This window comes from Heterodontus francisci, unplaced genomic scaffold (genome assembly GCF_036365525.1).
Source record: "Heterodontus francisci isolate sHetFra1 unplaced genomic scaffold, sHetFra1.hap1 HAP1_SCAFFOLD_201, whole genome shotgun sequence".
Taxonomy (NCBI): domain Eukaryota; kingdom Metazoa; phylum Chordata; class Chondrichthyes; order Heterodontiformes; family Heterodontidae; genus Heterodontus; species Heterodontus francisci.
Genome location: NW_027141653.1, coordinates 167,247 through 193,326, shown reverse-complemented (window position 1 = coordinate 193,326; position 26,080 = coordinate 167,247).

The following is a 26,080-nucleotide window of genomic DNA, read 5'->3' as shown; positions in this document are numbered from 1 at the left end:
TCCTGGTCTGTGAATGTTGATTTTACTCTGTACCTGCCCGTTCCTGGTATGTGAATGTTGATTTTACACTGAATCTGTCAATTCCTGGTCTGTGAATGTCGATTTTACTCTGTATCAGTCAATTCCTGGTCTGTGAATGTTGATTTTACTCTGTACCTGCCAGTTCCTGGTATGTCAATGTTAATTCTACTCTGTAGCTATCAGTACCTGGTATGTGAATGCTGATTTTACTCTGTAGCTGTCAATTCCTGGTATGTGAATGTTGATTTTACACTGAATCTGTCAAATCCTGGTCTGTGAATGTTGATTTGACTCTGTCCCTGACAGTACCTGGTATGTGAATGTTGATTTTACTCTGTACCTGGTGTGTGTGAAAGTTGATTTTACTTTGTACCAGTCAGTACCTGGTATGTGAATGTTGATTTTACTCGGCACCTGTCAATTCCTGGGATGTCAAAGTTGATTCTACTCTTTACCTGTCAGTTCCTGGTTTGTGAATTTTGATTTGACTCTGTACTTGTCAGTTACTGGTATGTGAATGTTAATTCTACTCTGTAGCTATCAGTACCTGTTATGTGAATGTTGATTTGACTCTGTACTTGTCAGTTACTGGTATGTGAATGTTAATTCTACTCTGTAGCTATCAGTACCTGGTATGTGAATGTTGATTCTACTCTGTACCTGTCAGTACCTGGTATGTGAATGTTGAGTTTACACGGAATCTGTCAAGTCCTGGTCTGTGAATGTTGATTTTACTCTGTATCAGTCAATTCCTGGTCTGTGAATGTTGATTTTACTCTGTACCTGCCCGTTCCTGGTATGTGAATGTTGATTCTGCAATGTACCTGTTAATTCCTGCTCTGTGAATGTTGATGTTACTCTGTATCTGTCAATTCCTGGTCTGTGAATGTTGATTTTACTCTGTACCTGACAGTACTTGGTATGTGAATGTTGATTTTACTCTGTACCTGCCAGTTCCTGGTATGTAAATGTAGATTTTACTCTGTACCTGGTGTGTGTGAATGTTGATCTGACTCTGCATCTGTCAATTCCTGGTATGTGAATGTTGATTTTACTCTGTACCTGACAGTATCTGGAATGTGAATGTTGAGTTTACTCTGTACCTGCCCGTTCCTGGTATGTAAATGTTGATTTTACTCTGTTCCTGTCAATTCCTGGTATGTGAATGTTGATTTTACACTGTACCTGCCAGTTCCTGGTGTGTGAATGTTGATTTTATTCTGTACCTGTCAATTCCTGGTATGTCAATGTTGATTCTGCTCTTTACCTGACTACACCTGCTATGTGGATGTTGATTTTACTCAGTATCTGTCAATTCCTGGTATGTCAATGTTGATTTTACTCTGTACCTGACAGTACATGTTATGTGAATGTTGATTTTACTCTGTACCTGACAGTACCTGGTAAGTGAATGTTGATTTTACATTGAAACTGTCAATTCCTGGTCTGTGAATGTTGATTTTACTCTGTATCTGTCAATTCCTGGTCTGTGAATGTTGATTTTACTCTGTACCCGCCCGTTCCTGGTATGTGAATGTTGATTTTACTCTTTACCTGTCAATTCCTGTTGTGTGAATGTTGATTTTGCAATGAATCTGTCAATTCCTGGTCTGTGAATGTTGATTTTACTCTGTATCGGTCAATTCCTGGTCTGTGAATGTTGATTTTACTCTGTACCCGCCCGTTCCTGGTATGTGAATGTTGACTTTACTCTGTACCTGTAAATTCCTGGTCTGTGAATGTTGATTTTACTCTTTACCTGCCAGTTCCTGGTGTGTGAATGTTGATTTTATTCTGTACCTATCAATTCCTGGTATGTCAATGTTGATTCTACTCTTTACCTGACAGTACCTGGTATGTGAATGTTGATTTTACTCTGTACCTGCCAGTTCCTTGTATGTGAATGTTGATTTTACTCTGTACCTGCCAGTTCCCGGGGTGTGTGAATGTTGATTTCACTCTGTCCCTGACAGTTCCTGGTATGTAAATGTAGATTTGACTCTGTACCTGTCAGTTCCTGGTATGTGAATGTTGATTTTACTCTGTAGCTGTCAATTCCTGGTCTGTGAATGTTGATTCTACAATGTACCTGTCAGTACCTGGTATGTGAATGTTGATTCTACATTGAATCTTTCAATTCCTGGTCTGTGAATGTTGATTTTGCTCTGTACCTGCCAGTTCTTGGTATGTGAATGTTGATTTTACATTGAATCTGTCAATTCCTGGTATGTGGATTTTGATTTTGCTCTGTATCAGTCAATTCCTGGTCTGTGAATGTTGATTTTACTCTGCACCTGCCAGTTCCTGGTATGTCAATGTTAATTCTACTCTGTAGCTATTTGTACCTGGTATGTGGATGTTGTTTTACTCTGTAGCTGTTAATTCCTGGTATGTCAATGTTGATTATACTCTGTACCTGACAGTACATGTTATGTGAATGTTGATTTTACTCTGTACCTGACAGTACCTGGTAAGTGAATGTTGATTTTACATTGAAACTGTCAATTCCTGGTCTGTGAATGTTAATTTTACTCTGTATCTGTCAATTCCTGTTCTGTGAATGTTGATTTTACTCTGCACCTGTCAATTCCTGGTATGTGAATGTTGATTTTACACTGAATCTGTCAATTCCTGGTCTGTCAATGTTGATTTTACTCTGTATCGGTCAATTCCTGGTCTGTGAATGTTGATTTTACTCTGTACCCGCCCGTTCCTGGTATGTGAATGTTGATTTTACTCTGTACCTGTAAATTCCTGGTCTGTGAATGTTGATTTGACTCTGTACCTGCCAGTTCTTTTGTGTGAATGTTGATTTTATTCTGTACCTATCAATTCCTGGGATGTCAATGCTGATTCTACTCTTTACCTGACAGTACCTGGTATGTGAATGTTGATTTTACTCTGTACCTGCCAGTTCCTTGTATGTGAATGTTGATTTTACTCTGTACCTGCCTGTTCCCGATGTGTGTGAATGTTGATTTTACTCTGTCCCTGTCAGTTCCTGGTATGTAAATGTAGATTTGACTCTGTACCTGTCAGTTCCTGGTATGTGAATGTTGATTTTACTCTGCATCAGTCAATTCCTGGTCTGTGAATGTTGATTTTACTCTGTACCTAACAATTCCTGGTATGTCAATGCTGATTCTACTCTTTACCTGACAGTACCTGGTATGTGAATGTTGATTTTACTCTGTACCTGCCAGTTCCTTGTATGTGAATGTTGATTTTACTCTGTACCTGCCAGTTCCCGATGTGTGTGAATGTTGATTTTACTCTGTCCCTGTCAGTTCCTGGTATGTAAATGTAGATTTGACTCTGTACCTGTCAGTTCCTGGTATGTGAATGTTGATTTTACTCTGCATCAGTCAATTCCTGGTCTGTGAATGTTGATTTTACTCTGTACCTAACAATTCCTGGTATGTCAATGCTGATTCTACTCTTTACCTGACAGTACCTGGTATGTGAATGTTGATTTTACTCTGTACCTGCCAGTTCCTTGTATGTGAATGTTGATTTTACTCTGTACCTGCCAGTTCCCGATGTGTGTGAATGTTGATTTTACTCTGTCCCTGTCAGTTCCTGGTATGTAAATGTAGATTTGACTCTGTACCTGTCAGTTCCTGGTATGTGAATGTTGATTTTACTCTGCATCAGTCAATTCCTGGTCTGTGAATGTTGATTCTACAATGTACCTATCAGTACCTGGTATGTGAATGTTGATTTTACATTGAATCTGTCAATTCCTGGTCTGTGAATGTTGATTTTGCTCTGCACCTGCCAGTTCCTGGTATGTGAATGTTGATTTTACATTGAAACTGTCAATTCCTGGTATGTGGATTTTGATTTTGCTCTGTATCAGTCAATTCCTGGTCTGTGAATGTTGATTTTACTCTGTACCTGCCAGTTCCTGGTATGTCAATGTTAATTCTACTCTGTCGCTATTTGTACCTGGTATGTGAATGTTGATTTTGCTCTGTAGCTGTCAATTCCTGGTATGTGAATGTTGATTTTACTCTGTACCTGCCCGTTCCTGGTATGTCAATGTTAATTCTACTCTGTAGCTATCAGTACCTGGTTTGTGAATGCTGATTTTACTCTGTATCAGTCAATTCCTGGTATGTGAATGTTGATATTACTCTGTACCTGTCAGTTCTAGGTATGTGAATGTTGATTTTACTCTGTATTTGTCAATTCCTGGTCTGTGAATGTTGATTTTACTCTGTATCAGTCAATTCCTGGTCTGTGAATGTTGATTTTACTCTGTACCTGCCAGTTCCTGGTATGTCAATGTTAATTCTACTCTGTAGCTATTTGTACCTGGTATGTGAATTTTGATTTTACTCTGTAGCTGTTAATTCCTGGTATGTCAATGTTGATTATACTCTGTACCTGACAGTACATGTTATGTGAATGTTGATTTTACTCTGGACCTGACAGTACCTGGTAAGTGAATGTTGATTTTACATTGAAACTGTCAATTCCTGGTCTGTGAATGTTAATTTTACTCTGTATCTGTCAATTCCTGTTCTGTGAATGTTGATTTTACTCTGTACCCGCCCGTTCCTGGTATGTGAATGTTGATTTTACTCTGAACCTGTCAATTCCTGGTATGTGAATGTTGATTTTACACTGAATCTGTCAATTCCTGGTCTGTGAATGTTGATTTTACTCTGTATCGGTCAGTTCCTGGTCTGTGAATGTTGATTTTACTCTGTACCCGCCCGTTCCTGGTATGTGAATGTTGATTTTACTCTGTACCCGCCCGTTCCTGGTATGTCAATGTTAATTCTACTCTGTAGCTATTTGTACCTGGTATGTGAATGTTGATTTTACTCTGTAGCTGTCAATTCCTGGTATGTGAATGTTGATTTTACTCTGTACCTGCCCGTTCCTGGTATGTCAATGTTAATTCTACTCTGTAGCTATCAGTACCTGGTTTGTGAATGCTGATTTTACTCTGTATCAGTCAATTCCTGGTATGTGAATGTTGATATTACTCTGTACCTGTCAGTTCTAGGTATGTGAATGTTGATTTTACTCTGTATTTGTCAATTCCTGGTCTGTGAATGTTGATTTTACTCTGTATCAGTCAATTCCTGGTCTGTGAATGTTGATTTTACTCTGTACCTGCCAGTTCCTGGTATGTCAATGTTAATTCTACTCTGTAGCTATTTGTACCTGGTATGTGAATTTTGATTTTACTCTGTAGCTGTTAATTCCTGGTATGTCAATGTTGATTATACTCTGTACCTGACAGTACATGTTATGTGAATGTTGATTTTACTCTGGACCTGACAGTACCTGGTAAGTGAATGTTGATTTTACATTGAAACTGTCAATTCCTGGTCTGTGAATGTTAATTTTACTCTGTATCTGTCAATTCCTGTTCTGTGAATGTTGATTTTACTCTGTACCCGCCCGTTCCTGGTATGTGAATGTTGATTTTACTCTGAACCTGTCAATTCCTGGTATGTGAATGTTGATTTTACACTGAATCTGTCAATTCCTGGTCTGTGAATGTTGATTTTACTCTGTATCGGTCAGTTCCTGGTCTGTGAATGTTGATTTTACTCTGTACCCGCCCGTTCCTGGTATGTGAATGTTGATTTTACTCTGTACCCGCCCGTTCCTGGTATGTCAATGTTAATTCTACTCTGTAGCTATTTGTACCTGGTATGTGAATGTTGATTTTACTCTGTAGCTGTCAATTCCTGGTATGTGAATGTTGATTTTACTCTGTACCTGCCCGTTCCTGGTATGTCAATGTTAATTCTACTCTGTAGCTATCAGTACCTGGTGTGTGAATGCTGATTTTACTCTGTATCAGTCAATTCCTGGTATGTGAATGTTGATATTACTCTGTACCTGTCAGTTCTAGGTATGTGAATGTTGATTTTACTCTGTATTTGTCAATTCTTGGTCTGTGAATGTTGATTTTACTCTGTATCAGTCAATTCCTGGTCTGTGAATGTTGATTTTACTCTGTACCTGCCAGTTCCTGGTATGTCAATGTTAATTCTACTCTGCAGCTATTTGTACCTGGTATGTGAATGTTGATTTTACTCTGTAGCTGTTAATTCCTGGTATGTCAATGTTGATTATACTCTGTACCTGACAGTACATGTTATGTGAATGTTGATTTTACTCTGTACCTGACAGTACCTGGTAAGTGAATGTTGATTTTACATTGAAACTGTCAATTCCTGGTCTGTGAATGTTAATTTTACTCTGTATCTGTCAATTCCTGTTCTGTGAATGTTGATTTTACTCTGTACCCGCCCGTTCCTGGTATGTGAATGTTGATTTTACTCTGAACCTGTCAATTCCTGGTATGTGAATGTTGAGTTTACACTGAATCTGTCAATTCCTGGTCTGTGAATGTTGATTTTACTCTGTATCGGTCAGTTCCTGGTCTGTGAATGTTGATTTTACTCTGTACCCGCCCGTTCCTGGTATGTGAATGTTGATTTTACTCTGTACCTGTAAATTCCTGGTCTGTGAATGTTGATTTTACTCTGTACCTGCCAGCTCTTTTGTGTGAATGTTGATTTTATTCTGTACCTATCAATTCCTGGTATGTCAATGTTGATTCTACTCTTTACCTGACAGTACCTGGTATGTGAATGTTGATTTTACTCTGTCCCTGACAGTTCCTGGTATGTAAATGTAGATTTGACTCTGTACCTGTCAGTTCCTGGTATGTGAATGTTGATTTTACTCTGCATCAGTCAATTCCTGGTCTGTGAATGTTGATTCTACAATGTACCTATCAGTACCTGGTATGTGAATGTTGATTTTACATTGAATCTGTCAATTCCTGGTCTGTGAATGTTGATTTTGCTCTGCACCTGCCAGTTCCTGGTATGTGAATGTTGATTTTACATTGAATCTGTCAATTCCTGGTATGTGGATTTTGATTTTGCTCTGTATCAGTCAATTCCTGGTCTGTGAATGTTGATTTTACTCTGTACCTGCCAGTTCCTGGTATGTCAATGTTAATTCTACTCTGTAGCTATTTGTACCTGGTATGTGAATGTTGATTTTACTCTGTAGCTGTCAATTCCTGGTATGTGAATGTTGATTTTACTCTGTACCTGCCCGTTCCTGGTATGTCAATGTTAATTCTACTCTGTAGCTATCAGTAACTGGTGTGTGAATGCTGATTTTACTCTGTATCAGTCAATTCCTGGTATGTGAATGTTGATATTACTCTGTACCTGTCAGTTCTAGGTATGTGAATGTTGATTTTACTCTGTATTTGTCAATTCCTGGTCTGTGAATGTTGATTTTACTCTGTATCAGTCAATTCCTGGTCTGTGAATGTTGATTTTACTCTGCACCTGCCAGTTCCTGGTATGTCAATGTTAATTCTACTCTGTAGCTATTTGTACCTGGTATGTGAATGTTGATTTTACTCTGTAGCTGTTAATTCCTGGTATGTCAATGTTGATTATACTCTGTACCTGACAGTACATGTTATGTGAATGTTGATTTTACTCTGTACCTGACAGTACCTGGTAAGTGAATGTTGATTTTACATTGAAACTGTCAATTCCTGGTCTGTGAATGTTAATTTTACTCTGTATCTGTCAATTCCTGTTCTGTGAATGTTGATTTTACTCTGTACCCGCCTGTTCCTGGTATGTGAATGTTGATTTTACTCTGAACCTGTCAGTACCTGGTATGTGAATGTTGATTTTACACTGAATCTGTCAATTCCTGGTCCGTGAATGTTGATTTTCTCTGTATCTGTCAATTCCTGGTGTGTGAATGTTGATTTTACACTGAATCTGTCAATTCCTGGTCTGTGAATGTTGATGTTACTCTCTATCTGTCAATTCCTGGTCTGTGAATGTTGATTTGACTCTGTACCTGACAGTACCTGGTATGTGAATGTTGATTTTTCTCTGTAGCTGTCAGTACCTGGTATGTGAATGTTGATTATACTCTGCACCTGTCAATTCTTGGAATGTCAAAGTTGATTCTACTCTTTACCTGTCAGTTCCTGGTATGTGAATGTTGATTTGACCCTGTACCTGTCAGTTACTGGTATGTGAGTGTTGATTTTACACTGTATCTGTGAATTCCTGGTCTGCGAATGTTGATTTCACTCTGCACCTGTCAATTCCTGGTATGTCAATGTTGATTTTACTCTGTACCTGACAGTACCTGGTATGTGAATGTTGATTTTACTCTGTACCTGACAGTACCTGGTTTGTGAATGTTGATTTTACACTGTACCTGCCAGTTCCTGGTGTGTGAATGTTGATTTTACTCTGTACCTGTCAGTTCCTGTTTTGCAAATGTCGATTTTACTCTGTATCAGTCAATTCCTGGTATGTGAATGTTGATTCTACTCTTTACCTGACAGTACCTGGCATGTGAAAGTTGATTTTACTCTTTACCTGCCAATTCCCGGTGCGTGAATGTTGATTTTACTCTGTCCCTTTCAATTCCTGGTATGTGAATGTTGATTCTACAATGTACCTGTCAGTACCTGGTATGTGAATGTTGATTTTACACTGAATCTGTCAATTCCTGGTCTGTGAATGTCGATTTTACTCTGTATCAGTCAATTCCTGGTCTGTGAATGTTGATTTTACTCTGTACCTGGTGTGTGTAAAAGTTGATTTTACTTTGTACCAGTCAGTACCTGGTATGTGAATGTTGATTTTACTCGGCACCTGTCAATTCCTGGGATGTCAAAGTTGATTCTACTCTTTACCTGTCAGTTCCTGGTTTGTGAATTTTGATTTGACTCTGTACTTGTCAGTTACTGGTATGTGAATGTTAATTCTACTCTGTAGCTATCAGTACCTGTTATGTGAATGTTGATTTGACTCTGTACTTGTCAGTTACTGGTATGTGAATGTTAATTCTACTCTGTAGCTATCAGTACCTGGTATGTGAATGTTGATTCTACTCTGTACCTGTCAGTACCTGGTATGTGAATGTTGAGTTTACACGGAATCTGTCAAGTCCTGGTCTGTGAATGTTGATTTTACTCTGTATCAGTCAATTCCTGGTCTGTGAATGTTGATTTTACTCTGTACCTGCCCGTTCCTGGTATGTGAATGTTGATTTTACACTGAATCTGTCAATTCCTGGTCTGTGAATGTCGATTTTACTCTGTATCAGTCAATTCCTGGTCTGTGAATGTTGATTTTACTCTGTACCTGCCAGTTCCTGGTATGTCAATGTTAATTCTACTCTGTAGCTATCAGTACCTGGTATGTGAATGCTGATTTTACTCTGTAGCTGTCAATTCCTGGTATGTGAATGTTGATTTTACACTGAATCTGTCAAATCCTGGTCTGTGAATGTTGATTTGACTCTGTCCCTGACAGTACCTGGTATGTGAATGTTGATTTTACTCTGTACCTGGTGTGTGTGAAAGTTGATTTTACTTTGTACCAGTCAGTACCTGGTATGTGAATGTTGATTTTACTCGGCACCTGTCAATTCCTGGGATGTCAAAGTTGATTCTACTCTTTACCTGTCAGTTCCTGGTTTGTGAATTTTGATTTGACTCTGTACTTGTCAGTTACTGGTATGTGAATGTCAATTCTACTCTGTAGCTATCAGTACCTGTTATGTGAATGTTGATTTGACTCTGTACTTGTCAGTTACTGGTATGTGAATGTTAATTCTACTCTGTAGCTATCAGTACCTGGTATGTGAATGTTGATTCTACTCTGTACCTGTCAGTACCTGGTATGTGAATGTTGAGTTTACACGGAATCTGTCAAGTCCTGGTCTGTGAATGTTGATTTTACTCTGTATCAGTCAATTCCTGGTCTGTGAATGTTGATTTTACTCTGTACCTGCCCGTTCCTGGTATGTGAATGTTGATTCTGCAATGTACCTGTTAATTCCTGCTCTGTGAATGTTGATGTTACTCTGTATCTGTCAATTCCTGGTCTGTGAATGTTGATTTTACTCTGTACCTGACAGTACTTGGTATGTGAATGTTGATTTTACTCTGTACCTGCCAGTTCCTGGTATGTAAATGTAGATTTTACTCTGTACCTGGTGTGTGTGAATGTTGATCTGACTCTGCATCTGTCAATTCCTGGTATGTGAATGTTGATTTTACTCTGTACCTGACAGTATCTGGAATGTGAATGTTGAGTTTACTCTGTACCTGCCCGTTCCTGGTATGTAAATGTTGATTTTACTCTGTCCCTGTCAATTCCTGGTATGTGAATGTTGATTTTACACTGTACCTGCCAGTTCCTGGTGTGTGAATGTTGATTTTATTCTGTACCTGTCAATTCCTGGTATGTCAATGTTGATTCTGCTCTTTACCTGACTACACCTGCTATGTGGATGTTGATTTTACTCAGTATCTGTCAATTCCTGGTATGTCAATGTTGATTTTACTCTGTACCTGACAGTACATGTTATGTGAATGTTGATTTTACTCTGTACCTGACAGTACCTGGTAAGTGAATGTTGATTTTACATTGAAACTGTCAATTCCTGGTCTGTGAATGTTGATTTTACTCTGTATCTGTCAATTCCTGGTCTGTGAATGTTGATTTTACTCTGTACCCGCCCGTTCCTGGTATGTGAATGTTGATTTTACTCTTTACCTGTCAATTCCTGGTATGTGAATGTTGATTTTGCAATGAATCTGTCAATTCCTGGTCTGTGAATGTTGATTTTACTCTGTATCGGTCAATTCCTGGTCTGTGAATGTTGATTTTACTTTGTACCCGCCCGTTCCTGGTATGTGAATGTTGACTTTACTCTGTACCTGTAAATTCCTGGTCTGTGAATGTTGATTTTACTCTTTACCTGCCAGTTCCTGGTGTGTGAATGTTGATTTTATTCTGTACCTATCAATTCCTGGTATGTCAATGTTGATTCTACTCTTTACCTGACAGTACCTGGTATGTGAATGTTGATTTTACTCTGTACCTGCCAGTTCCTTGTATGTGAATGTTGATTTTACTCTGTACCTGCCAGTTCCCGGGGTGTGTGAATGTTGATTTCACTCTGTCCCTGACAGTTCCTGGTATGTAAATGTAGATTTGACTCTGTACCTGTCAGTTCCTGGTATGTGAATGTTGATTTTACTCTGTAGCTGTCAATTCCTGGTCTGTGAATGTTGATTCTACAATGTACCTGTCAGTACCTGGTATGTGAATGTTGATTCTACATTGAATCTTTCAATTCCTGGTCTGTGAATGTTGATTTTGCTCTGTACCTGCCAGTTCCTGGTATGTGAATGTTGATTTTACATTGAATCTGTCAATTCCTGGTATGTGGATTTTGATTTTGCTCTGTATCAGTCAATTCCTGGTCTGTGAATGTTGATTTTACTCTGCACCTGCCAGTTCCTGGTATGTCAATGTTAATTCTACTCTGTAGCTATTTGTACCTGGTATGTGAATGTTGTTTTACTCTGTAGCTGTTAATTCCTGGTATGTCAATGTTGATTATACTCTGTACCTGACAGTACATGTTATGTGAATGTTGATTTTACTCTGTACCTGACAGTACCTGGTAAGTGAATGTTGATTTTACATTGAAACTGTCAATTCCTGGTCTGTGAATGTTAATTTTACTCTGTATCTGTCAATTCCTGTTCTGTGAATGTTGATTTTACTCTGAACCTGTCAATTCCTGGTATGTGAATGTTGATTTTACACTGAATCTGTCAATTCCTGGTCTGTCAATGTTGATTTTACTCTGTATCGGTCAATTCCAGGTCTGTGAATGTTGATTTTACTCTGTACCCGCCCGTTCCTGGTATGTGAATGTAGATTTGACTCTGTACCTGTCAGTTCCTGGTATGTGAATGTTGATTTTACTCTGCATCAGTCAATTCCTGGTCTGTGAATGTTGATTTTACTCTGTACCTAACAATTCCTGGTATGTCAATGCTGATTCTACTCTTTACCTGACAGTACCTGGTATGTGAATGTTGATTTTACTCTGTACCTGCCAGTTCCTTGTATGTGAATGTTGATTTTACTCTGTACCTGCCAGTTCCCGATGTGTGTGAATGTTGATTTTACTCTGTCCCTGTCAGTTCCTGGTATGTAAATGTAGATTTGACTCTGTACCTGTCAGTTCCTGGTATGTGAATGTTGATTTAACTCTGCATCAGTCAATTCCTGGTCTGTGAATGTTGATTCTACAATGTACCTATCAGTACCTGGTATGTGAATGTTGATTTTACATTGAATCTGTCAATTCCTGGTCTGTGAATGTTGATTTTGCTCTGCACCTGCCAGTTCCTGGTATGTGAATGTTGATTTTACATTGAAACTGTCAATTCCTGGTATGTGGATTTTGATTTTGCTCTGTATCAGTCAATTCCTGGTCTGTGAATGTTGATTTTACTCTGTACCTGCCAGTTCCTGGTATGTCAATGTTAATTCTACTCTGTCGCTATTTGTACCTGGTATGTGAATGTTGATTTTACTCTGTAGCTGTCAATTCCTGGTATGTGAATGTTGATTTTACTCTGTACCTGCCCGTTCCTGGTATGTCAATGTTAATTCTACTCTGTAGCTATCAGTACCTGGTTTGTGAATGCTGATTTTACTCTGTAGCTGTCAATTCCTGGTCTGTGAATGTTGATTCTACAATGTACCTATCAGTACCTGGTATGTGAATGTTGATTTTACATTGAAACTGTCAATTCCTGGTATGTGGATTTTGATTTTGCTCTGTATCAGTCAATTCCTGGTCTGTGAATGTTGATTTTACTCTGTACCTGCCAGTTCCTGGTATGTCAATGTTAATTCTACTCTGTAGCTATTTGTACCTGGTATGTGAATTTTGATTTTACTCTGTAGCTGTTAATTCCTGGTATGTCAATGTTGATTATACTCTGTACCTGACAGTACATGTTATTTGAATGTTGATTTTACTCTGGACCTGACAGTACCTGGTAAGTGAATGTTGATTTTACATTGAAACTGTCAATTCCTGGTCTGTGAATGTTAATTTTACTCTGTATCTGTCAATTCCTGTTCTGTGAATGTTGATTTTACTCTGTACCCGCCCGTTCCTGGTATGTGAATGTTGATTTTACTCTGAACCTGTCAATTCCTGGTATGTGAATGTTGATTTTACACTGAATCTGTCAATTCCTGGTCTGTGAATGTTGATTTTACTCTGTATCGGTCAGTTCCTGGTCTGTGAATGTTGATTTTACTCTGTACCCGCCCGTTCCTGGTATGTGAATGTTGATTTTACTCTGTACCCGCCCGTTCCTGGTATGTCAATGTTAATTCTACTCTGTAGCTATTTGTACCTGGTATGTGAATGTTGATTTTACTCTGTAGCTGTCAATTCCTGGTATGTGAATGTTGATTTTACTCTGTACCTGCCCGTTCCTGGTATGTCAATGTTAATTCTACTCTGTAGCTATCAGTACCTGGTGTGTGAATGCTGATTTTACTCTGTATCAGTCAATTCCTGGTATGTGAATGTTGATATTACTCTGTACCTGTCAGTTCTAGGTATGTGAATGTTGATTTTACTCTGTATTTGTCAATTCCTGGTCTGTGAATGTTGATTTTACTCTGTATCAGTCAATTCCTGGTCTGTGAATGTTGATTTTACTCTGTACCTGCCAGTTCCTGGTATGTCAATGTTAATTCTACTCTGTAGCTATTTGTACCTGGTATGTGAATGTTGATTTTACTCTGTAGCTGTTAATTCCTGGTATGTCAATGTTGATTATACTCTGTACCTGACAGTACATGTTATGTGAATGTTGATTTTACTCTGTACCTGACAGTAACTGGTAAGTGAATGTTGATTTTACATTGAAACTGTCAATTCCTGGTCTGTGAATGTTAATTTTACTCTGTATCTGTCAATTCCTGGTCTGTGAATGTTGATTTTACTCTGTACCCGCCTGTTCCTGGTATGTGAATGTTGATTTTACTCTGAACCTGTCAATTCCTGGTATGTGAATGTTGATTTTACACTGAATCTGTCAATTCCTGGTCTGTGAATGTTGATTTTACTCTGTATCGGTCAGTTCCTGGTCTGTGAATGTTGATTTTACTCTGTACCCGCCCGTTCCTGGTATGTGAATGTTGATTTTACTTTGTACCTGTAAATTCCTGGTCTGTGAATGTTGATTTTACTCTGTACCTGCCAGTTCTTTTGTGTGAATGTTGATTTTATTCTGTACCTATCAATTCCTGGTATGTCAATGTTGCTTCTACTCTTTACCTGACAGTACCTGGTATGTGAATGTTGATTTTACTCTGTACCTGCCAGTTCCTTGTATGTGAATGTTGATTTTACTTTGTACCTGCCAGTTCCCGATGTGTGTGAATGTTGATTTTACTCTGTCCCTGACAGTTCCTGGTATGTAAATGTAGATTTGACTCTGTACCTGTCAGTTCCTGGTATGTGAATGTTGATTTTACTCTGCATCAGTCAATTCCTGGTCTGTGAATGTTGATTTTACTCTGTAGTTGTCAATTCCTGGTCTGTGAATGTTGATTCTACAATGTACCTGTCAGTACCTGGTATGTGAATGTTGATTTTACATTGAATCTGTCAATTCCTGGTCTGTGAATGTTGATTTTGCTCTGTACCTGCCAGTTTTTGGTATGTGAATGTTGATTTTACATTGAATCTGTCAATTCCTGGTATGTGGATTTTGATTTTGCTCTGTATCAGTCAAATCCTGGTCTGTGAATGTTGATTTTGCTCTGTACCTGCCAGTTCCTGGTATGTCAATGTTAATTCTACTCTGTAGCTATTTGTACCTGGTATGTGAATGTTGATTTTACTCTGTAGCTGTCAATTCCTGGTATGTGAATGTTGATTTTACTCTGTACATGCCCGTTCCTGGTATGTCAATGTTAATTCTACTCTGTAGCTATCAGTACCTGGTGTGTGAATGCTGATTTTACTCTGTATCAGTCAATTCCTGGTATGTGAATGTTGATATTACTCTGTACCTGTCAGTTCTAGGTATGTGAATGTTGATTTTACTCTGTATTGGTCAATTCCTGGTCTGTGAATGTTGATTTTACTCTGTATCAGTCAATTCCTGGTCTGTGAATGTTGATTTTACTCTGTACCTGCCAGTTCCTGGTATGTCAATGTTAATTCTACTCTGTAGCTATCAGTACCTGGTATGTGAATGTTGATTTTACTCTGTAGCTGTCAATTCCTGGTATGTGAATGTTGATTTTACTCTGTACCTGCCCGTTCCTGGTCTGTGAATGTTGATTTTACTCTGTACCTGTCAATTCCTGGTCTGTGAATGTTGATTTTACTCTGTATCTGTCAAGTCCTGGTCTGTGAATGTTGATTTTACTCTGTACCTGACAGTACTTGGTATGTGAATGTTGATTTTACTCGGTACCTGCCAGTTCCTGGTATGTAAATGTAGATTTTACTCTGTACCTGGTGTGTGCGAATGTTGATCTGACTCTGCATCTGTCAATTCCTGGTATGTGAATGTTGATTTTACTCTGTACCTGACAGTACCTGATTTGTGAATGTTGAGTTTACTCTGTACCTGCCCGTTCCTGGTATGTAAATGTTGATTTTACACTGTCCCTGTCAATTCCTGGTATGTGAATGTTGATTTTACACTGTACCTGCCAGTTCCTGGTGTGTGAATGTTGATTTTATTCTGTACCTGTCAATTCCTGGTATGTGAATGTTGATTCTACTCTTTACCTGACAGTACCTGGTATGTGGATTTTGATTTTGCTCTGTATCAGTCAATTCCTGGTCTGTGAATGTTGATTTTACTCTGTACCTGCCAGTTCATGGTATGTCAATGTTAATTCTACTCTGTAGCTATCACTACCTGGTATGTGAAAGGTGATTTTACTCTGTAGCTGTCAATTCCTGGTATGTGAATGTTGATTTTACTCTGTCCCTGCCCGTTCCTGGTATGTCAATGTTAATTCTACTCTGTAGCTATCAGTACCTGTTGTGTGAATGCTGATTTTACTCTGTATCTGTCAATTCCTGGTATGTGAATGTTGATATTACTCTGAACCTGTCAGTTCTAGGTATGTGAATGTTGATTTTACTCTGTATTTGTCAATTCCTGGTCTGTGAATGTTGATTTGACTCTGTCCCTGACAGTACCTGGTATGTGAATGTTGATTTTACTCTGTACCTGGTGTGTGTGAATGTTGATTTTACTCTGTGCCAGTCAGTACCTGGTATGTGAATGTTGATTTTACTCTGCGCCTGTCAATTCCTGGGATGTCAAAGTTGATTCTACTCTTTACCTGTCAGTTCCTGATATGTGAATGTTGATTTGACTCTGTACCTGTCAGTTACTGGTATGTGAATGTTGATTTTACACTGTATCTGTGAATTCCTGGTCTGCGAATGTTGATTTCACTCTGCACCTGTCAATTCCTGGTATGTCAATGTTGATTTTACTCTGTATCAGTCAACTCCTGGTATGTAAATGTTGATTCTACTCTTTACCTGACAGTACCTGACATGTGAATGTTGATTTTACTCTTTACGTGCCAATTCCCGGTGTGTGAATTTTGATTTTACACTGTCCCTGTCAGTTCCTGGTCTGCGAATGTTGATTCTGCAATGTACCTGTCAGTACCTGGTATGTGAATGTTGATTTTACACTGAATCTGTCAATTCCTGGTCTGTGAATGTCGATTTTACTCTGTATCAGTCAATTCCTGGTGTGTGAATGTTGACTCTACTCTTTACCTGACAGTACCTGGCATGTGAATGTTGATTTTACTCTTTACCTGCCAATTCCCGGTGTGTGAATGTTGATTTTACTCTGTCCCTGTCAATTCCTGGTATGTGAATGTTGATTCTACAATGTACCTGTCAGTACCTGGTATGTGAATGTTGATTTTACACTGAATCTGTCAATTCCTGGTCTGTGAATGTTGATTTGACTCTGTCCCTGACAGTACCTGGTATGTGAATGTTGATTTTACTCTGTACCTGGTGTGTGTGAATGTTGATTTTACTTTGTACCAGTCAGTACCTGGTATGTGAAAGTCGATTTTACTCTGCACCTGTCAATTCCTGGTATGTGAATGTTGATTTGCCTCTGTACCTGTCAGTTACTGGTATGTGAATGTTAATTCTACTCTGTAGCTATCAGTACCTGCTCTGTGAATGTTGATTTTACTCTGTAGCTGTCAATTCCTGGTATGTGAATGTTGATTCTACAATGTACCTGTCAGTACCTGGTATGTGAATGGTGATTTTACACTGTATCTGTCAATTCCTGGTCTGTGAATGTTGGTTTTACTATGTATCTGTCAATTCCTGGTCTGTGAATGTTGATTTTACTCTGTACCTGCCAGTTCCTGGTATGTGAATGTTAATTCTACTCTGTAGCTGTCAATTCCTGGTATGTGAATGTTGATTTTACTCTGTACCTGCCCGTTACTGGTTTGTGAATGTTGATTCTGCAATGTACCTGTCAATTCCTGGTCTGTGAATGTTGATTTTACTCTGTACCTGACAGTACTTGGTATGTGAATGTTGATTTTACTCTGTATCTGTCAATTCCTGGTCTGTGAATGTTGATTTTACTCTGTACCTGACAGTACTTGGTATGTGAATGTTGATTTTACTCTGTACCTGCCAGTTCCTGGTATGTAAATGTAGATTTTACTCTGTACCTGGTGTGTCTGAATGTTGATTTGACTCTGCATCTGTCAATTCCTGGTATGTGAATGTTGATTTTACTCTGTACCTGACAGTAGCTAGTATGTGAATGTTGAGTTTACCCTGTACCTGCCCGTTCCTGGTGTGTGAATATTGATTTTATTCTGTACCTGTCAATTCCTGGTATGTCAATGTTGATTCTACTCTTTACCTGACAGTACCTGCTCTGTGGATGTTGATTTTACTCAGTATCTGTCAATTCCTGGTAAGTGAATGTTGATTTTACTCTGTACCTGACAGTACCTGGTTGTGAATGTTGATTTTACTCTGTACCTGACAGTACCTGGTAAGTGAATGTTGATTTTACGCAGAATCTGTCAATTCCTGGTCTGTGAATGTTGATTTTACTCTGTACCTGTCAATTCCTGGTCTGTGAATGTTGATTTTACTCTGTACCTGCCCGTTCCTGGTATGTGAATGTTGATTTTACACTGAATCTGTCAATTCCAGGTATGTGAATGTTGATTTTACTCTGTATCTGTCAATTCCTGGTCTGTGAATGTTGGTTTTACTCTGTACCTGCCCGTTCCTGGTATGTGAATTTTGATTTTACTCTGAACCTGTCAATTCCTGGTATGTGAATGTTGATTTTACTCTGTTGCTGTCAATTCCTGGTCTGTGAATTTTGATTTTACAATGTACCTGTCAATTCATGGTATGTCAATGTTGATTCTACTCTTTACCTGACAGTACCTGGCATGTGAATGTTGATTCTACAATGTACCTGTCAGTACCTGGTATGTGAATGTCGATTTTACTCTGTATCAGTCATTTCCTGATATGTGAATGTTGATTCTACTCTTTACCTGACAGTACCTGGCATGTGAATGTTGATTTTACTCTTTTCCTGCCAATTCCCGGTGTGTGAATGTTGATTTTACTCTGTATCTGTCAATTCCTGGTCTGTGAATGTTGATTTGACTCTGTCCCTGACAGTACCTGGTATGTGAATGTTGATTTTACTCTGCACCTGTCAATTCCTGGGATGTCAAAGTTGATTCTACTCTTTACCTATCAGTTCCTGGTATGTGAATGTTGATTTGACTCTGTACCTGTCAGTTACATGGTATGTGAATGTTAATTCTACTCTGTAGCTATCAGTACCTGGTATGTGAATGTTGATTTTACTCTGTAGCTGTCAATTCCTGGTATGTGAATGTTGATTCCACAATGTACCTGTCAGTACCTGGTATGTGAATGTAGAGTTTACATTGAATCTGTCAATTCCTGGTCTGTGAATGTTGCGTTTACTCTGTATCAGTCAATTCCTGGTCTGTGAAAGTTGATTTTACTCTGTACCTGCCAGTTCCTGGTATGTCAATGTTCATTCTACTCTGTAGCTATTAGTACCTGGTATGTGAATGTTGATTTTACTCTGTAGCTGTCAATTCCTGGTATGTGAATGTTGATTTTACTCTGTACCTGCCCGTTCCTGGTATGTGAATGTTGATTCTGCAATGTACCTGTCAATTCCTGGTCTGTGAATGTTGATTGTACTATGTATCTGACAATTCCTGGTCTGTGAATGTTGATTTTACTCAGTACCTGACAGTACTTGGTATGTGAATGTTGATTTTACTCTGTACCTGCCAGTTCCTGGTATGTAAATGTAGATTTTACTCTGTACCTGGTGTGTGTGAATTTTGATTTGACCCTGCATCTGTCAATTCCTGGTCTGTGAATGTTGATTTTACACTGTACCTGCCAGTTCCTGGTGTGTGAATGTTGATTTTATTCTGTACCTGTCAATTCCTGGTATGTCAATGTTGATTCAACTCTTTACCTGACAGTACCTGCTATGTGGATGTTGATTTTACTCAGTATCTGTCAATTCCTGGTATGTGAATGTTGATTTGACTCTGTCCCTGACAGTACCTGGTATGTCAATGTTGATTTTACTCTGTACCTGACAGTACCTGGTAAGTGAATGTTGATTTTACACAGAATCTGTCAATTCCTGGTCTGTGAATGTTGATTTTACTCTGTACCTGTCAATTCCTGGTCTGTGAATGTTGATTTTACTCTGTACCTGCCCGTTCCTGGTATGTGAATGTTGATTTTACACTGAATCTGTCAATTCCTGGTCTGTGAATGTTGATTTTACTCTGTATCTGTCAATTCCTGGTCTGTGAATGTTGATTTTACTCTGAGCCTGTCAATTCCTGGTCTGTGAATGTTGATTTTACTCTGTCCCTGTCAATTCCTGGTATGTGAATGTTGAAATTACACTGTACCTGCCAGTTCCTGGTGTGTGAATGTTGATTTTATTCTGTACCTGTCAATTCCTGGTATGTCAATGTTGGTTCTACTCTTTAAATGACAGTACCTGGTATGTGAATGTTGATTTTACTCTGTACCTGCCAGTTCCTGGTATGTGAATGTTGATTTTACTCTGTACCTGCCAGTTCCCGGTGTGTGTGAATGTTGATTTTACTCTGTCCATGACAGTTCCTGGTATGTAAATGTAGATTTGTCTCTGTACCTGTCAGTTACTGGTATGTGAATGTTGATTTTACTCTGTATCAGTCAATTCCTGGTCTGTGAATGTTGATTTTACTCTGTAGCTGTCAATTCCTGGTCTGTGAATGTTGATTTTACTCTGTCCCTGCCCGTTCCTGGTATGTCAATGTTAATTCTACTCTGTAGCTATCAGTACCTGTTGTGTGAATGCTGATTTTACTCTGTATCTGTCAATTCCTGGTATGTGAATGTTGATATTACTCTGAACCTGTCAGTTCTAGGTATGTGAATGTTGATTTTACTCTGTATTTGTCAATTCCTGGTCTGTGAATGTTGATTTGACTCTGTCCCTGACAGTACCTGGTATGTGAATGTTGATTTTACTCTGTACCTGGTGTGTGTGAATGTTGATTTTACTCTGTGCCAGTCAGTACCTGGTATGTGAATGTTGATTTTACTCTGCGCCTGTCAATTCCTGGGATGTCAAAGTTGATTCTACTCATTACCTGTCAGTTCATGATATGTGAATGTTGATTTGACTCTGTACCTGTCAGTTACTGGTATGTGAATGTTGATTTTACACTGTATCTGTGAATTCCTGGTCTGCGAATGTTGATTTCACTCTGCACCTGTCAATTCCTGGTATGTCAATGTTGATTTTACTCTGTATCAGTCAACTCCTGGTATGTAAATGTTGATTCTACTCTTTACCTGACAGTACCTGACATGTGAATGTTGATTTTACTCTTTACGTGCCAATTCCCGGTGTGTGAAGTTTGATTTTACACTGTCCCTGTCAGTTCCTGGTCTGCGAATGTTGATTCTGCAATGTACCTGTCAGTACCTGGTATGTGAATGTTGATTTTACACTGAATCTGTCAATTCCTGGTCTGTGAATGTCGATTTTACTCTGTATCAGTCAATTCCTGGTGTGTGAATGTTGACTCTACTCTTTACCTGACAGTACCTGGCATGTGAATGTTGATTTTACTCTTTACCTGCCAATTCCCGGTGTGTGAATGTTGATTTTACTCTGTCCCTGTCAATTCCTGGTATGTGAATGTTGATTCTACAATGTACCTGTCAGTACCTGTTATGTGAATGTTGATTTTACTCTGTACCTGTCAATTCTTGGTCTGTGAATGTTGATTTGACTCTGTCCCTGACAGTACCTGGTATGTGAATGTTGATTTTACTCTGTACCTGGTGTGTGTGAATGTTGATTTTACTTTGTACCAGTCAGTACCTGGTATGTGAAAGTCGATTTTACTCTGCACCTGTCAATTCCTGGTATGTGAATGTTGATTTGCCTCTGTACCTGTCAGTTACTGGTATGTGAATGTTAATTCTACTCTGTAGCTATCAGTACCTGCTCTGTGAATGTTGATTTTACTCTGTAGCTGTCAATTCCTGGTATGTGAATGTTGATTCTACAATGTACCTGTCAGTACCTGGTATGTGAATGGTGATTTTACACTGTATCTGTCAATTCCTGGTCTGTGAATGTAGATTTTACTATGTATCTGTCAATTCCTGGTCTGTGAATGTTGATTTTACTCTGTACCTGCCAGTTCCTGGTATGTGAATGTTAATTCTACTCTGTAGCTGTCAATTCCTGGTATGTGAATGTTGATTTTACTCTGTACCTGCCCGTTACTGGTTTGTGAATGTTGATTCTGCAATGTACCTGTCAATTCCTGGTCTGTGAATGTTGATTTTACTCTGTACCTGACAGTACTTGGTATGTGAATGTTGATTTTACTCTGTATCTGTCAATTCCTGGTCTGTGAATGTTGATTTTACTCTGTACCTGACAGTACTTGGTATGTGAATGTTGATTTTACTCTGTACCTGCCAGTTCCTGGTATGTAAATGTAGATTTTACTCTGTACCTGGTGTGTCTGAATGTTGATTTGACTCTGCATCTGTCAATTCCTGGTATGTGAATGTTGATTTTACTCTGTACCTGACAGTAGCTAGTATGTGAATGTTGAGTTTACCCTGTACCTGCCCGTTCCTGGTGTGTGAATATTGATTTTATTCAGTACCTGTCAATTCCTGGTATGTCAATGTTGATTCTACTCTTTACCTGACAGTACCTGCTCTGTGGATGTTGATTTTACTCAGTATCTGTCAATTCCTGGTAAGTGAATGTTGATTTTACTCTGTACCTGACAGTACCTGGTTGTGAATGTTGATTTTACTCTGTACCTGACAGTACCTGGTAAGTGAATGTTGATTTTACACTGAATCTGTCAATTCCTGGTCTGTGAATGTTGATTTTACTCTGTAAATGTCAATTCCTGGTCTGTGAATGTTGATTTTACTCTGTACCTGCCCGTTCCTGGTATGTGAATTTTGATTTTACTCTGAGCCTGTCAATTCCTGGTCTGTGAATGTTGATTTTACTCTGTTGCTGTCAATTCCTGGTCAGTGAATGTTGATTTTACAATGTACCTGTCAATTCATGGTATGTCAATGTTGATTCTACTCTTTACCTGACAGTACCTGGCATGTGAATGTTGATTCTACAATGTACCTGTCAGTACCTGGTATGTGAATGTCGATTTTACTCTGTATCAGTCATTTCCTGATATGTGAATGTTGATTCTACTCTTTACCTGACAGTACCTGGCATGTGAATTTTGATTTTACTCTTTTCCTGCCAATTCCCGTTGTGTGAATGTTGATTTTACTCTGTATCTGTCAATTCCTGGTCTGTGAATGTTGATTTGACTCTGTCCCTGACAGTACCTGGTATGTGAATGTTGATTTTACTCTGCACCTGTCAATTCCTGGGATGTCAAAGTTGATTCTACTCTTTACCTATCAGTTCCTGGTATGTGAATGTTGATTTGACTCTGTACCTGTCAGTTACATGGTATGTGAATGTTAATTCTACTCTGTAGCTATCAGTACCTGGTATGTGAATGTTGATTTTACTCTGTAGCTGTCAATTCCTGGTATGTGAATGTTGATTCCACAATGCACCTGTCAGTACCTGGTATGTGAATGTAGAGTTTACATTGAATCTGTCAATTCCTGGTCTGTGAATGTTGAGTTTACTCTGTATCAGTCAATTCCTGGTCTGTGAAAGTTGATTTTACTCTGTACCTGCCAGTTCCTGGTATGTCAATGTTCATTCTACTCTGTAGCTATTAGTACCTGGTATGTGAATGTTGATTTTACTCTGTAGCTGTCAATTCCTGGTATGTGAATGTTGATTTTACTCTGTACCTGCCCGTTCCTGGTATGTGAATGTTGATTCTGCAATGTACCTGTCAATTCCTGGTCTGTGAATGTTGATTTTACTATGTATCTGACAATTCCTGGTCTGTGAATGTTGATTTTACTCAGTACCTGACAGTACTTGGTATGTGAATGTTGATTTTACTCTGTACCTGCCAGTTCCTGGTATGTAAATGTAGATTTTACTCTGTACCTGGTGTGTGTGAATTTTGATTTGACCCTGCATCTGTCAATTCCTGGTATGTGAACGTTGATTTTACTCTGTACCTGACAGTACCTGGTAAGTGAATGTTGAGTTTACACTGTCCCTGTCAATTCCTGGTATGTGAATGTTGATTTTACACTGTACCTGCCAGTTCCTGGTGTGTGAATGTTGATTTTATTCTGTACCTGTCAATTCCTGGTATGTCAATGTTGATTCAACTCTTTACCTGACAGTACCTGCTATGTGGATGTTGATTTTACTCAGTATCTGTCAATTCCTGGTATGTGAATGTTGATTTTACTCAGTACCTGACAGTACTTGGTATGTGAATGTTGATTTTACTCTGTACCTGCCAGTTCCTGGTATGTAAATGTAGATTTTACTCTGTACCTGGTGTGTGTGAATTTTGATTTGACCCTGCATCTGTCAATTCCTGGTATGTGAACGTTGATTTTACTCTGTACCTGACAGTACCTGGTAAGTGAATGTTGAGTTTACACTGTCCCTGTCAATTCCTGGTATGTGAATGTTGATTTTACACTGTACCTGCCAGTTCCTGGTGTGTGAATGTTGATTTTATTCTGTACCTGTCAATTCCTGGTATGTCAATGTTGATTCAACTCTTTACCTGACAGTACCTGCTATGTGGATGTTGATTTTACTCAGTATCTGTCAATTCCTGGTATGTGAATGTTGATTTGACTCTGTCCCTGACAGTACCTGGTATGTCAATGTTGATTTTACTCTGTACCTGACAGTACCTGGTAAGTGAATGTTGATTTTACACAGAATCTGTCAATTCCTGGTCTGTGAATGTTGATTTTACTCTGTACCTGTCAATTCCTGGTCTGTGAATGTTGATTTTACTCTGTTGCTGTCAATTCCTGGTCAGTGAATGTTGATTTTACAATGTACCTGTCAATTCATGGTATGTCAATGTTGATTCTACTCTTTACCTGACAGTACCTGGCATGTGAATGTTGATTCTACAATGTACCTGTCAGTACCTGGTATGTGAATGTCGATTTTACTCTGTATCAGTCATTTCCTGATATGTGAATGTTGATTCTACTCTTTACCTGACAGTACCTGGCATGTGAATTTTGATTTTACTCTTTTCCTGCCAATTCCCGTTGTGTGAATGTTGATTTTACTCTGTATCTGTCAATTCCTGGTCTGTGAATGTTGATTTGACTCTGTCCCTGACAGTACCTGGTATGTGAATGTTGATTTTACTCTGCACCTGTCAATTCCTGGGATGTCAAAGTTGATTCTACTCTTTACCTATCAGTTCCTGGTATGTGAATGTTGATTTGACTCTGTACCTGTCAGTTACATGGTATGTGAATGTTAATTCTACTCTGTAGCTATCAGTACCTGGTATGTGAATGTTGATTTTACTCTGTAGCTGTCAATTCCTGGTATGTGAATGTTGATTCCACAATGCACCTGTCAGTACCTGGTATGTGAATGTAGAGTTTACATTGAATCTGTCAATTCCTGGTCTGTGAATGTTGAGTTTACTCTGTATCAGTCAATTCCTGGTCTGTGAAAGTTGATTTTACTCTGTACCTGCCAGTTCCTGGTATGTCAATGTTCATTCTACTCTGTAGCTATTAGTACCTGGTATGTGAATGTTGATTTTACTCTGTAGCTGTCAATTCCTGGTATGTGAATGTTGATTTTACTCTGTACCTGCCCGTTCCTGGTATGTGAATGTTGATTCTGCAATGTACCTGTCAATTCCTGGTCTGTGAATGTTGATTTTACTATGTATCTGACAATTCCTGGTCTGTGAATGTTGATTTTACTCAGTACCTGACAGTACTTGGTATGTGAATGTTGATTTTACTCTGTACCTGCCAGTTCCTGGTATGTAAATGTAGATTTTACTCTGTACCTGGTGTGTGTGAATTTTGATTTGACCCTGCATCTGTCAATTCCTGGTATGTGAACGTTGATTTTACTCTGTACCTGACAGTACCTGGTAAGTGAATGTTGAGTTTACACTGTCCCTGTCAATTCCTGGTATGTGAATGTTGATTTTACACTGTACCTGCCAGTTCCTGGTGTGTGAATGTTGATTTTATTCTGTACCTGTCAATTCCTGGTATGTCAATGTTGATTCAACTCTTTACCTGACAGTACCTGCTATGTGGATGTTGATTTTACTCAGTATCTGTCAATTCCTGGTATGTGAATGTTGATTTTACTCAGTACCTGACAGTACTTGGTATGTGAATGTTGATTTTACTCTGTACCTGCCAGTTCCTGGTATGTAAATGTAGATTTTACTCTGTACCTGGTGTGTGTGAATTTTGATTTGACCCTGCATCTGTCAATTCCTGGTATGTGAACGTTGATTTTACTCTGTACCTGACAGTACCTGGTAAGTGAATGTTGAGTTTACACTGTCCCTGTCAATTCCTGGTATGTGAATGTTGATTTTACACTGTACCTGCCAGTTCCTGG